The sequence below is a fragment of the Tubulanus polymorphus genome, chromosome 8, assembly GCF_964204645.1.
Source record: "Tubulanus polymorphus chromosome 8, tnTubPoly1.2, whole genome shotgun sequence".
Taxonomy (NCBI): domain Eukaryota; kingdom Metazoa; phylum Nemertea; class Palaeonemertea; order Tubulaniformes; family Tubulanidae; genus Tubulanus; species Tubulanus polymorphus.
In genome coordinates this window covers 9,896,001-9,911,215 of record NC_134032.1, presented here as the reverse complement: position 1 = coordinate 9,911,215, position 15,215 = coordinate 9,896,001, and the positions used below count along the sequence as shown (strand labels likewise).

General features: G+C 35.9%; 1 long non-coding RNA gene across 1 annotated transcript; it reads right to left on the bottom strand.

Annotated features, from left to right (window-relative positions):
* Positions 1–13,439: 13,439 nt before the first annotated feature.
* On the bottom strand, positions 13,440–14,154 carry LOC141910241 (uncharacterized). Its single transcript, XR_012619880.1, has 3 exons — positions 14,059–14,154; positions 13,856–13,973; positions 13,440–13,770 (listed from the first exon to the last, which is right to left on the bottom strand). It is a non-coding gene; the product is annotated as an uncharacterized LOC141910241 (long non-coding RNA).
* Between the last annotated feature and the right edge of the window lie 1,061 nt (positions 14,155–15,215).

Below are 15,215 nucleotides of genomic sequence, written 5' to 3'. Positions count from 1 at the left end.
TGGGGGAAATAATACATAGTTTAATAGGATATTATAGGATGAATGATATAGATCAAAGTTGCAAATATCATCAGTAAACGTATATATTTGTTGTCTGAATGGCTGGCATGAACGAAGGATATCCATTATACTCATAGTTATGGTGGCTGATAAGGGCCATATCGTAAAATTCCTGGTATGTAAATGAGGGCGCCAGAACGCCAGAACACCAAAACGAAAAAAAAACGTCCAATTTTCTCTAAAAGTTCGTTTTGGCGCGCCAAAAGAAAGAAAATTCCGTTTTGGCGCCCCCACCAAAACGAACTTTCATTTTGGCACCCCCGCCAAAACGAACTTTTATTTTGGCGCCCTCGCCAAAACGAACGTTCATTTTGACGCCCCCGCCAAAACAACGAAAAACGTCCAATTTTCTCTGAAAGTTCGTTTTGGCGCGCCAAAACGGAGAATATTCCGTTTTGGCGTCCCCGCCAAAACGAAAGTTCGTTTTGGCGGGGACGCCAAAACGGACTTTAAACCACGTAAAATAATTCTATATAAACGTAAAATATTTTCATATATGCAAATTTATGAAAATTACACACAAGATCAACGCGCCAAATTGAAAAATAATTTTACTGTGGTTGAATGCTTGTTTTGGCGGGGCGCCAAAACGGAAATAACCGCGCCAAAACGGAATTTTCTTTGTTTTGGCGCGCCAAAACGAACTTTTAGAGAAAATTGGACGTTTTTTTTCGTTTTGACGTTCTGGCGTTCTGGCGCCCTCATTTACATACCAGGAATTTTACGCTATGGCCCTTATCAGCCACCATACCAGAATCATCCCCGGTCCTACATCCGGGGTTGGGGGTTTTAATAATTTTTTCAATTTAAGTAAAAATATTTTTCACTTTAAAATTTCATTTTCAATTGCGTGTATTCTTAATATATATATATATATAGGCCTAAGTTGCACAGAAAATGGCAATTTGTGTGGAAGTCATGCTCAGTGTTGCAGCGGCAAGTGTCCTGCTGGATGTTGTTGCGGCTAATCGTTGGTGATAAGGGTTTATAATAGGATATATACTTGTGGTGGTATGGAAAATATCCGATTAAGAAACAGAGCCAGTCTGACCGACTGACTGACGTGTACGTTAAGAAAAAGCTCGAATTGAATCTATATTTGTTGTAACTCAGTTGTCAAATCTCGTGTTATAATTAGCGATTCAATAAAACTGCGAGTAAATATATCAATGATCAGGTTGTTAACTGCTTATGATTCTTCGGTAAAGATTTTCAAAGCTACCAAAAGAATATACATAAATATTTATATATCAGTATCAACAGTTTATAAGGGCATCTTCGATTTTGTCTTATAGGTAATGTTTAACATTTTCACACATGGATGCATTCATATAGGAAATGTATACTTGAATTCGTCAGCGAGGAAACTCTATACGTCATTACTAAGTTAATCAATTTTTTTCGTATGACTCATAATCCACTAGACAATGGCATATGTTATTTCAGTTAGCGCAGTTCATTCAATAATAGAAATTTGAATCGATCATACGGTCATATACACATACAGATGAAATGTATGTAGAATTTCACTAATCTTCTTCAGAGTAGGTAAAATAAAGGTAGTTGATATCGTTGATATCGATATCATCACGTTGTTAATGAGAAAGGATGTTTCGATTAATGCATATTAGAAATATGATTTCTTTAGTTAATGGTGCGAATTACCGCCGTGACGTACGGAAAGCCTGAATCCCAAATTGCCCGGTTTTCCTAATATTGAATAGCTTGAAAATAAATTATCTACTGGTAAACTCAGATAGAATCCAGGGGTTGTCCATGGTGCGTAGGAGCTATTTATGATTTCAGAATGAATATCTGTATCCTCATCCAAACCAATCGTACATAATTATCGTTATCGTGAAATCTAGACTATGTATTATGGGATACATACATCTCACGTAGTAAAGGTAAAGTAAAGTGTAGGAAAGGATGTTGGAGATTCTATGATGAATTTAGAGGGTGGTCTTGGGGTTCGGGCCCCTGCCTTCCCCATTTAGCTGCTCTTTTTATCAAGACAGATTTCACTACAACCTGCAAATTTGATCTATTTGGTCATATTATAGAAAACTCCATTTTTCGAACGTATTTTCCTCACAGGAATCTAATACAGAGGGTGGGACCCCACCAGTTGCCTTCGACATGGCTGCTTTATCAAAGAAATTTTCTTTTATTCTTTGTATATGCCCTATTATTTCTATGTGGCCGGTACCCAGTGATTGCTACAGTTGTTAGTTTCACCTGGCAAATGAAAATAAAATCTGGATGCCAACTTGAATTGAGAATAGATATAATGATACAAGTATTTCTTCTGCGTGTTCCGTGGAGCTGATGTCGGATAAAGGCTATATTGTTGTCCGTGTTGCACCGGGAAGTAGTTAATAATGTAATTGATGTGTTAACTATTGGAGTCAATAATTTCAATTCGCGATAAATTAAGATTTTGAATTCAGATTCTAACATTTATGGTTGAATACTTTCATTAGTTAACTAGATGATATTGAATCCTGAATTTACAGTAAAACATATCAGACGGTATAGTTTCGTATTTCACCAGTTCCCACTCCACATTCAAGTAGTTGAATAGAAAAATAAATATCGTATTGAATATCAGAAGCGTGAAATTGATGAGCGAATTTTCTACATAAAGGTTCCTTCAATGAATGCAACAACCGAACTTTAACACGAAGGCAAAACCGTAAGTAGATAACATACGTATCGTGATACCAAAATGTTGATTATTGTTTTTCTAGATTGTAACCGATGCAGATTTTCGCCTAGGCTGCATAAAACTCATAACCGAATGATTGTCTAAAGAACTATTAATGATTATCTATAAAATATAAAACCCAGTACACTCGGAAACGAGAGACAGAAACTTTTTCCGTGTTTTTGTGATGCCAAACACAAGCGAAATGGCCGCCCTGCACTCAAGACCAGAAAAAACTACACCAAAGAAAGTCACGTGACTATACACAGCGTATATATGCTATACAATTGACATGAAAATAATTCAATGCTACAAACAAATATTCACTGAATTACTTCTATCATCACTGCAACGAACTGAGGAGACTAATTTTGTCGAGGAGGCCAGTACGGCATTCAAATCAGCAATATCGCTGCTTTGCACTATACGTATCTATTATCAGTTTTTTTCTGATCCAGCATTACTTTTAACGTACTAAGCGCGAGCCATAACAACCGATAAAAGGCCCTGGCCGTCTCTTAAGACCCACTACGGTTACACTGCAACTTGCAGTCGGGACGTAAAACCCTACTACACTAAACTAACTAAACTAAACCTGGTACACTATTTGACAAAAGGTTCGTTCACTGAGAGCCTATTGGAAACTGTTGAATAACCAGAATTTTGGATTCCCCATTATGCCAAATTCCTAACATATGTAATTCAAATTCTAGGCGCTGAAAATGTTCGCTTATTTAATGACTCGCGTATGTGCTATTGTTGTGATTGTGGTCAGTGCCGCATCTTTTGCTCAAGGTGAGTAACGACTGGGGATATTTCCTAAACTCCTGGGGGCAGTTGCACAGTCATGGCTTATACTTAAGACCAGTCTGAGACTATCATGCTTCTATAGCCAATCTAATAACGTAAGATCAGTCTTAAGATTTAAGACCCTGTATACATTTGTTGTCTGAATGGCTGACATGAACGAGGGCATCTATCATCCTTGTCGTCATCGGAATCATCACCGCTCCACATCCTTGGTTGGGTTCAATTAAGTAGAAAAGTGTTTCACTTCAAAATTCCATTTGTAATTACTTGCTTTTTTAATACATATAGGCGCAAAATGCAGTGAAAACGGCATGTTCTGTCACAGTAATGCGAAGTGTTGTAGCGGCAGGTGTCCTACTGGATTTTGTTGCGGCTAATCGTTGGTGATAAGGGTTTATAATTGAATATACTTGTGGTGGTATGGAAAATATTCGATTATGAAACCAAATCAGTCTGACCGACTGACTGCCTCCTGTACGAATTGAATCTATATTTGTAACTCAGTTGTCAAATCTTGTGTTATAATTAAATTTAATTCAATAAAACTGCGAGTAAATATATCAATGATCTGGTTCAATTGCTTATGATTCGTCGGTGAAGATTTTCAAAGCGATCGGAAGGATGCGCTGTTCCATCCTAGAACTAGAATTTGAACTTCTAGAATTTCAATCGTCGATTCCAGTTCCGCATTTTACTCTTGACTTAAACTAAGTCCAAAATGGTACGTAAGAATGTTAAAATCTGTTCAACTATACGCGACCCGTAGATATTCATTTTTCAATGATTTTTTTTTTCCACTAACCTGCGAAAACTATTTCAAATTTTATATCAGCGGCCACATCAGCGAGGTCATTCTAGAGTCTTGCTTCCAGTCAATTCCAAAATCCATCTCGAGTTTTGAGTCACTGCACCTTTAGCGTCAGTTAAAAAGAAAAGAAACATTAGAGAACGTAATAATGAGCCAAAGAGATGCTCTCCAATTCTGAAAAGTTAACATTAAAAAGAGGGACGACCCAGTTCCACAGTTTTGAGTTCAGATCTAACTCAAGATCTGACTTCAGATTGTAACTGTTGAGATTTGAAAACTAATTGAAATGTTACAGATAAATACATCGTGAAAACATTTTCGTACAATATCTGGAGAAAATGATATATGTATACGGTTTCACATACACCGGACATCAACTCGTTATTTGCCTTCGCTGGTCGAAATTGAATCCAGTTGAAAAATGATGATTGAATATCAATGATTATTTCTTCCATTAAAACGGATTTTTGCATTCTAAATGAGTGTCAATTCTATCTAAATTCGTTGTCATTTGTCCTGAATTAATTGCACTTATTGCGGCCCTTTTCTGAAGTTTTCATGAGAAATTTTCTGCAATTTACATTATATTTCAGGAAATAACTTCAATGAAGATTGAAGATGTGCTCAATCGATGGGGTGCATCGGAGTCAAAATGGATTGAATTGTCAAATAATTCATCAGTTCAACCAATATTTGACATCGGTGTCTTTTAACTCGTTCGAGGGCCGTGCACGATTCCTTTGTTAGAACCTAAATTGAATTTAAGGACAGGTACAGTGGCAAGGGCCACTGATGTAAAGCAGTATGCCCAGGCAGTCGCGGGCTCGACGTAGTATGAAGTTTTTGCAGACTTATTAACAAAAACCAAGTTTATGCGCTTTCTTATCAACGTCTATAATGAACAATTGTCAATCTTTCTAGAAAGTACTATGTATATTTATATATGACGCCTTGGGTACCACACCGCCTTTCGCAGACCCGTTCCTATCCAGTTCCATCCCACCAAACACCCAACCCCCGCCAACACCCTTCCCCATCCCGCACCAGACCCCTTCCCAAACCCGAAATTGAACAAAAAAACTGAGTGATGATATGCTAAAATACAAAAATAGAAGACATAAAAATCAAATATGGATCTAGTAAATTATTGTAGGAAAATAGACTAGAATGCCAGGGACCAGGTGGCTCCATAGATTCAGATTCAGATTCAGATTGAAATTCATTGCTCAAGAAATTATACTTACGATTATACTATATAATTTTTTGCGAGAGATCTTCCTTAAGATGTTTGCATCTTGCGATGTAAAAAGATTCATAAATTTTCTTAGTTGCTATATTGTTGCGGTATATACCGACACAGTGGCGGGTAAACGTCACAAATACAGGTGAATGTATCCATTTCTTTTTCGAATCCGAATTAAATACGGAACCGTGTCTAGGCCTGTGTATTTCGACGTTCAACTTATAACTTACTTATCTCGAGAGTAGTAAAATAGATAATAGTATAGTAAATTATGAGTGAGACGTGAAAATTATCTCCATTAGGTAAGTCCACGGTGATACTGTTGACCTCAGACTTAACCGAGGTCTCACCACGGAACGTAATTCAAACACTCATTATAGTAATTCGATCTGGACTGATTTGTTCGGATTATTATCGAGGAAATTTGAATTTCACTGGCTTAAGCTGGACACCTTAATATCATAAATAAGTCTAGAAACTGGTTCTAAACCCAACCGCCAAATTCAGCAGAGTCAATGACAGTTACTATATTAACAATATTTTGATAAATTACTTACGTTTTGCGTCAAAGTTATTTTTCTGAAGTTGAATTTCTCGGTGTTTTAGAAGCGGGGAGAGAGTGGCATGTCTGCAGGTTGTCGTGGTCGGTATAGTGGACTGAGCTATAGTGCGGTCCAGTCATGCGATTGGTTCTTATCTCTGAACTGGTGGCTTCATATCTATATACGCGTCCACATTTTACGAATAGAATTGTGTCGGACTTCGTGGTAATGCGTAAAAAGATGGGCCAGCGTCGAGCCGTGCTATCAATTAATGAATATAAGGGATCGGTGCGGTGTAGTGCTGGGTATGATAATCAGACATGATGGACGCAATGACATGTGACAACAGTACGATTAATAGGCTTCATTTCTTACCCATTGGTCAACACTGACATACTATCGTATGATAACTGCATGTTGCATCTTGGTCGAAAAAATGCATTTTCGAAGTACTTTTGCCATTAATCTTTCTTTTAGCGGATTGAAGCCGATGCCACTTTCACACAAAAAAGGATCATCGTAAATTTAACACAAATTGAAGACAATAGTCGCGATCGCACGGATACCATTTGGCCCGGGTCAAATTGGCACGGATCATATCGCTTAAATCCATATTATCAGATACATGTAAAAAGAAAAATAAATAAATTCATTCATTAATGTATTGGTAAATTGTGAGTTGTTGAAACAGGTTGGGTTTTTGCAAATTACGTTCATATTCTAGTTGGAGATGATATGTGATTTTAGATGTTTGCGCGATAAAGCATTGTTTTGAAATGTCCCATATTTTTAGTTATTCAATTTGGTGGCGCATCGCGCACTTCTTCGGAATTTACTATCGGTAGAAATCAGAATGAAAAAATTACCGACTGAATTTAACACTGTTGAAGTGAGAGCGACTTGATAGAATATAAACAGTGTTGCGCTGTCGTGTATTACGAAACCGCTTAATATAAAAAGTCTCGGCATTGTGGCCGGGATTTCACAGATTAGGAAAAACAAAACGAGCGCGATGACATTCCTCAGGACGCGGAGATCGATAACGTTCGTCTGGGCGACGGAATCGGTTCGACGAAGAGATCGTCTGGCTACGGTGGCTCGATATAAAACGAAAATTAACAGAAGATTAACGACTATTAAAACGCAACATGGAAATATTGAAGTTATACATATGTAGGCAAAAGAGTCGTAGTTATCCAGTAATCGTCGGATAAAATCTGTATATTCGTATAGTACATAACCACTGTATTCGGTAAAGACACGAATGTTTAATCTAAGACAAGGCCAGCGATAACGACTCGGATATGTGTCGATTATTACGTAATGCAAGTTTGCGACGGCGCATAAAACGGTTATCGAAACTACGACCGAAAGTTGTTTATTTTTTGTCCAAAATCGCGCGGCGCGCAACGGAAAAGAAATCACTATCAATCGATCCAAACTGAGTAAAACAATCGACCAATTCCGCGACGCTTGTAGCCACATAAATGTATAAGAAAATATGTACTTTATCCAACCTCCGAATTTGAATCCGTAAAAACGAAACATAACGTCACCCAAAGTCGCGTAAACGTATATTTGATGGATCGGGTACAAAAACGCGAACGATACGAGAAACGATAAATCGAAACAAGCTACTAATTTGCAGACGTAATACGATTTCAGTTTCATGTAACGTTCGATCGTGGCGATTATGAGAATATTCGAGACGATTCCCACCAGCGATAACGCGCCGTAGTAAATCGCGTTTACGTAAAACTCGTCGATATAAACTGATCGTATAGGTAAAGTTTTTGCACACGGAACGTAAGATGTATTGTGAGCTGCGGCAGACGACATTATCGAGCGAGCCAATGATCGCTTAGTTTAACGCGTACAAATTATGTAAATCTATACCGTATCGTGGTATGTCGTTACCAATTATGGAGATATAGTTTTGCCATTTTGTAAAGTGATATGGATATAGGATGCGGATTAAGGACGGTTCGGCTAGCCTGCGGCTTCTTCCCGCTACGCGAAAATTTCTTATTTTTTTCCAATGAACCCGAAATAAATCGATGGCGCATAGTCAATAAATTCTCTGGTATTCAGCTGAGGGTTGCTATTGATTATACGTATTTTCACGAAAAAAAATAGTGAACAAATTATCAATTTGATAAAATATATACGTATATATTCAACCAGCCTCCTTCTGAACTTAAAATTGCCAGGGTTTGCCCCATTTATCCTACAAAAAGTTTAAAGCAATTCCTAACTTTCGACAAATTATATCTACCCGTATCCATTTTACGCGTTTAACGAGAAGATATTGGAGAGTACGTAGGTGTGTGATCATGTTAAAATGTTTTTGAAGGTGACGATAGATAGAGACGAGGGGGGCTTCAAGGAATATGTTTTGAAAACAGGATGTGCACGTTCAGTTATTCCACGTCTTTCATTACGAACGTCCATTAGAGTATGTATTAAAAACTAGACTGTTAGAGACCGGTTAATCCCATCCTCCATTTTACATTTTCGATGCATGTAAAAATATCGAGTTACTTCCAGGTTAAAATGGCGTCTCATCGAAAGCGAAACTAGGCCACACGTAGTACAGGTGCCCGCAGAAGCGTTACTTGATAGTTTTGGTCGAGTTTCTTCCTTCATTGGTGTAAAAATCGACTTTAAAGCGGTCCATGGAAAGTAAATCAAGACACTTCGAGGCTAAATTCGGTTTTCGTATCTAGTCGGCTAGTGGTCGGAACTAATAACCGAATGCGCTTGATTTTCGAACTTTCCGGAATACAGTTCCGACTAACGGACATTCGGTTTCGTTTAGTTCGACTATAGTCGACTAACTCAGATAACCTAAGGTGGCCCTGGGTTCCAAAAATGATTCACGGGCCGGCCGTGAAAAGCAGTTAATCTAATAGCAGGGCAGTGAAATGGGGGTGTTACTAAAAACTATGCGCTACTAAAACGAAGACCTATGCACTTTGGGGTATTAGAACTATACATGACTAAAAAGAAGTCCGAAGATACTCGAAATCATCACTTGGGGCGCTCTGTACCACCTCTGCCGGAAACGTAAATTGCCTGGTCGGTTTTCTCGGGTGCATATAGTCTTCGTTTTTAGTAGTGCTTCGTTTTAGTAACACTTCTTGCTTAACTAAACGAATGACAAATTTCAAAATCAATCATATTTATTCTCATACAACAATTATACAAAATGCCAGGTTTGTGCTCGAGGAATTTTAATGTAAGCTCCTCAAACACGGACTTTCAAAAAACAACTAGTCCAACCACCATAGGCGTATAAACTATAAACAAGAGCTTATATACGCCCATGGTCCAACCATAGACTCTAAGACAGAAACGTCTATGGCCCACAACCATGGACTCTTAAACTGTAAGAGTCCATGGCTCCCCGCACTAAAACCAGAGATAAACCTGGCCAAATACTCTGGAAAGCGTAGGATTAAGTAATCAATCTGATTTACATTCTTACATCATTTTATTTTCACATATCATATTATTAACTTTTAGCTTATTTTCTCAAATTTTAATAGTAATTTTATTTCTATTACTATGTATGAAATTGTACTAACTTAAAACAAAGTTACATGTAAGGTATTTAGAAGTCTTTATCTACATACATTTCCACTACAGCTGATTTATACAATTTGCATCAATAGGAAAATAACAAAAATACACAAAGAATTATAAACTTTGATCCATAAAAAACCGAAAATTGGACAAGTCTAAGATTATGAATTTGACAATTCATGAGGTCAATATAACCGACACTTTGTTATATTTCATGAAATATGAATCTATCATGTCAACTTTTCAAATGACATCGATTGAGGACATCTCATTTATCAAGAAAAAGGTTAACTTTATTCGATAGGACCATAATAAATCAATGTTTTATGAACAATTGACATGAACATGTCATTTTATCTCCACAACAACAATCATACCTAAATGACAGGTATTCATGTACTGGAGGAAGTGCCTCAGTCATTAACAAAAACGTGAGCTGTATTTCAAAAAAGTCTCCAACATAAAAACATTATAACCGGAGATAAAACCACAAATTCAATCTGGAAAGCTAAAGATTAGATTAAATAAACAGTTTGATCTAATTTTCATTAACATTATTTTACAAGATAGCTAGTTTTGCCACCTTTGCCTTGTCTTTAAGAGGTTTCAAGACATTATCAAATTGGTTATTTTCTCAAATGTTACATTCAATGCAAAGTATTTTGGAGGTATTCTCTTCTATGCATTCCGCAAGAGTAAATAAATCGAGTATATAAATATTGTTCAACTGCCAATTTGAATAGAGCTAGGGCAATTACTAATAACTAATGGCTTTGCTACAATTAGGTTTAGATTCAACAACTAACTTTTTGAGGTGCTTCTTGTGCAGATATTCAGAACCCATATTGTTAAACCATGGTTTTAGAGTCCATAGCTAGCATAATCTACTGATTAATACTGTTCATATATCCTCATTTATCAAGAGACTGCTCCTCTATTTTGCTACTCAATTTTCCATAAGGGCCTTAATGAAAATACCGGTAGTATTTTATGAACCATTGATGAGCATCACAGTATAAATGATGAAACATGTATATCATTTAATTCTTACACAACAATTATACCCCACTAAATGAATTATTTAATAAACAGTTCAACATAAAACCTACAAATTCACTCACTCTGGAAAGCGTAAGGTAAACTAATTAATCTTAGTTATTACAAGAAAACTAAAAACATTGCCAAAAATTTCCTCGTCTGAGAGATTTCTTAAATTATCAACTAGCTTATTTCACAAATGTTACATTTGAAACAAAGCAGGGTCTGATTTAAGCACTCGTCCAATTGCCCAGGACAAGTATATTTTCATTAGGGCATGTAGGTTATCACAATCACTCGTCCACCGGGCTTGTGTAATTCTATATCTCAAAGCTTTTATCCCACTCCATGCAAGGGATGATTGTGTCTCAATCGGACTACTCATGTAGGGCAAGTTGATTTTTGAGGGGGCAAGTGATTTTACATATGCTTGCCCCAAGGTCAAGTGGCATTTATTCCTTAGATCAAACCCTGCAAACTATTATAAAGGTTTTTCTTCGTGATTATCAAAGATAAATCGAGTATCTTCATAAATATGGTTTGACTGACGAAGCTACGGCAACTTCTTAATTTGTATTATTCAACTTGATAGTAGATATAAATACAACTTTATACTAAGATCAGAAATTCTTCTTGTCCAGATATTACAGGCCCCACACAGATGCGGTTAAACTGATAATCAAAACAAAGCTAGGACAATTGACCAATTAGCACTGTATCCTCAAGTTAGCCTATCAAGAAACTACTTCTTCCATTCTATCAGTATTTTATGAACCACTGAAAAGCACCACAGTGGAATTGTTGCTATAGAAATTAACAACTTAAAAGTTTCAACATGAATGATGGAATTGTACATCTTTTTATTCACACAACAATTATATCTTATTAAACGAGGAATCATCATGCAAGTTCCTAATTTCCAAACATGCGTTATGTGTTACAATAACAGTCTCCAACATAGAGAAAGCTAGAGATGGAACATACAGATTCACTCTGGAATCTAAGTATCAACTAATCATTACTTTCACTAGAAAACTAAACTTTTGCCAACTTTGCCCTGACTTATAGATGTCCAAGCACCTTGGCATTGAATACTAAGTATTCTGATGTTTTTTTCTGGCAGCTACGAAAACATCAACATAATCATACAATCAGTAACTAATCAATAACTTAAGTTTATAGCTGTTTGACATTCTTTCTAAAAAGTAAAATGTATGTACCAGATTTTAGATAGTAAGTCTACCCCCATATAACAATCAACGGTCACAGCAGTGATTGAGCGCGGCTAGTTCATAGGACGGTAGATCTTTCATCACAGTTATTCAAAGCATTCTATCATATCAGTTATTTGTTTAAGTGTGTTCGCTTTAGTTAAGGTTTATGGTTATTTGTTTTGTTCATTACAATAACTGAGTCCGATAGAATGCTTTGAATAACAACAGAAAAGATCTAGGGTTTTTGCTATACTTAGGGAAGGTTGTTCGATAAATGAATAACCTTGTTGATGAATATTTGAAAAAATGCCTTTTCATGTAAATAGAATATTAATTTGTTGTTTGTTTCTATTGTTGTTTATTATTTTATCTATCTTTTAATATTATCTATTTATGTATGTACTTGTATTTTATATTATTTACTACTTATTATTTATTGGTTTTTTTAATTTATTTCTATATTAATTTATGTACTTGTAGTTTGTATTATGTATTATTTATACTCCTCTATTTACAACTGCAGGCATTTTTTCACTGTAAAGTTTCTGGGCCAATTTTAGAAAAGCACTACCGATTCACTGCCACTCCTTAATAATCATTATACACCCAATTTGAAGCTAAGTGATTATTCACGAGAGCCATCTCGTGATATGGATTTACCCATTACAATAAAAGAAGTTCAAACAGCTATAAACAATGTTAAAACGTTCAAAATTAGTCCTAGCTATAACTTTATGCCTTGGTATTCCTAACTTTACCTCTCAAATGTAAATAATGGTCTCCTTTCAAATAAAGCTTTTGATTTCAAATACGTAGCTATGATCATCAAACAGATTGATGGAGGCTAAAAGTTAAAACTCGATGTGAAAATCGACAATTACGATTCAATTGTTAAATCAGTTACATGGGCCTTCGAAAATATAAATCCATCAAATTAATACATCTACAATTCAGCAAATACTTAATATTTGTACATCAACACTGGCCTAACGTTATGTTCTGTTTCCTAACTATGTGATACCTACACGGACAAATAGCCATAGTTGACTATGTTTAACTATGGTAAAGTTTAAAGATTAAACTCACATATCATGTTGAAACTATATCTCAGTTTAGGAGTTAACTCAACAGACCTGCAGCCCAAACAAGGCGCTCAACGCGACCATTTACTCCTAGTGACTAACCTAACTTGACTTCTCTATCAACCAAGGATCGAATACCAATATCGTGAATTATTGGAGCTTAGCTTTTATTAGACTCTCACATTGCATTTAACATTATAAAATAATTTCCTTTAAAATACTATATCAGACTAGTTTGAAAAAGGGTGATACGTAAAAAAATCAATACTTTACGACAGAAATCCGCTATTGTCTTTGCCGCTCCTGGATCTCAGTGTTTATAAGATGCGCTATTGTTTATGCTGCTCCTGATAAGATACACTAATTGTCTTTGCTGCTTTTAAAACAGTGCTTTTCCTGAATCAGTGTTTATGAGATAATCCATTAGCTTTGTTGCTCAAATCAGTGTTTATAAGATTCACTACAATCTCTGCTGCTCTTGATAAAATGTTTTATAGAAATCAACCACCGTTTGTAGAAGAATCCATGGTTGCGTGATTAATCCGTCACTGGCTCCTCAACTTCCTATCTGAGCTTCTGCAGTTTTCATCAGCAAATGGTTCAATCAGTATTCATCTACTTGTAGATTTTCTGATGAGTAGTTGATCTGCAGGTGGGTTCTTTCTCATAGTTGATATTTAGCTGCAATGATTAAAAGAAGATATCCTGTAATGACAAAATATTTCAATAAGAATTAATTGTAATAATTCCATGTATATCCAGTTACCTTTTATGATGGCTGGTTTCATTATCAGCGATTATCTTAATAGTTGATTGGTTAATAAGTTCGATCCTAGTTGGCTGTGCGCCGTTCAAGTTGGTCTTTTTGCATAGTTGAAATTTAGCTGCAGTGATTAAAAGAAGATATCCTTTAATGACAAAATATTTCAATAAGAATTAATCGTAATAATTTCATGTTTATCACGTTACCTTTTATGATTGCTGGGTTCGTTATCGGCAATTATCGTATTAGTTGGTTGGTAAATGAGTTAGATTCTGTTGGCCTCATCTGTGCGCTGTTCAAGTTGGTCGATTTTGGGCGAGTAGTTGTTTTCAAGCTGGGTTTTTTCTCATAGTTGAAATTTAGCTGCAATGATCAAAAGAAGATATCCTTTGATGACAAAATATTTCAATAAGAATTAATCGTAATAATTTCATGTATATCAAGTTACCTTTTATGATTGCTTGGTTCGTTATCGGCGTGGATCATCTAGTTTGTGTGTTAATGAGTTCGATTCTGTTGGCCCCATCTGTACGCTGTTCCGGTTGGTCGATTTTGGATGAGTAGTTGATCTCAAACTGGGTTTTTTCTCATAGTTGAAATTTAGCTGCAATGATCAAAAGAAGATATCCTTTAATAACAAAATATTTCAATAAGAATTCATCGTAATAATCCCATGTTTATCAAGTTACCTTTAATGATTGCTGGTTTCATTATCGGTGATTATCTTATTAGTTGATTGGTTAATTAGTTCGATCCTAGTTGCCTGTGCGCCGTTCAAGTTGGTCGATTTTTGACGAGTAGTTGTTCTCAAACTGGGTTTTTTCGCGTAGTTGAAATTTAGCTGCAATGAATAAAAGAACATATTCTGTAATGACAAAATATTTCAATAAGAATTAATCGTAATAATTTCATGTTTATCAAGTTACCTTTTATGATTGCTGGGTTCGTTATCGGCAATTATCGTATTAGTTGATTGGTAAATGAGTTAGATTCTGTTGGCCTCATCTGTGCGCTGTTCAAGTTGGTCGATTTTGGGTGAGTAGTTGTTCTCAAGCTGGGTTTTTTCGCATAGTTGAAATTTAGCTGCAATGATTAAAAGAAGACATTTTGTAATGACAAAATATTTCAATAAGAATTAATCGTAATAATTCAATGTATATCAAGTTACCTTTTATGATGGCTGGTTTCATTATCGGCGATTATCTAATTAGTTGATTGGTTAATGAGTTCGATCCTAGTTGGCTGTGCGCCGTTCAAGTTGGTCGATTTTTGACGAGTAGTTGTTCTCAAACTGGGTTTTTTCTCATAGCTGAAATTTAGCTGCAATGATCAAAAGAAGATATCCTTTAATGAGAAAATATTT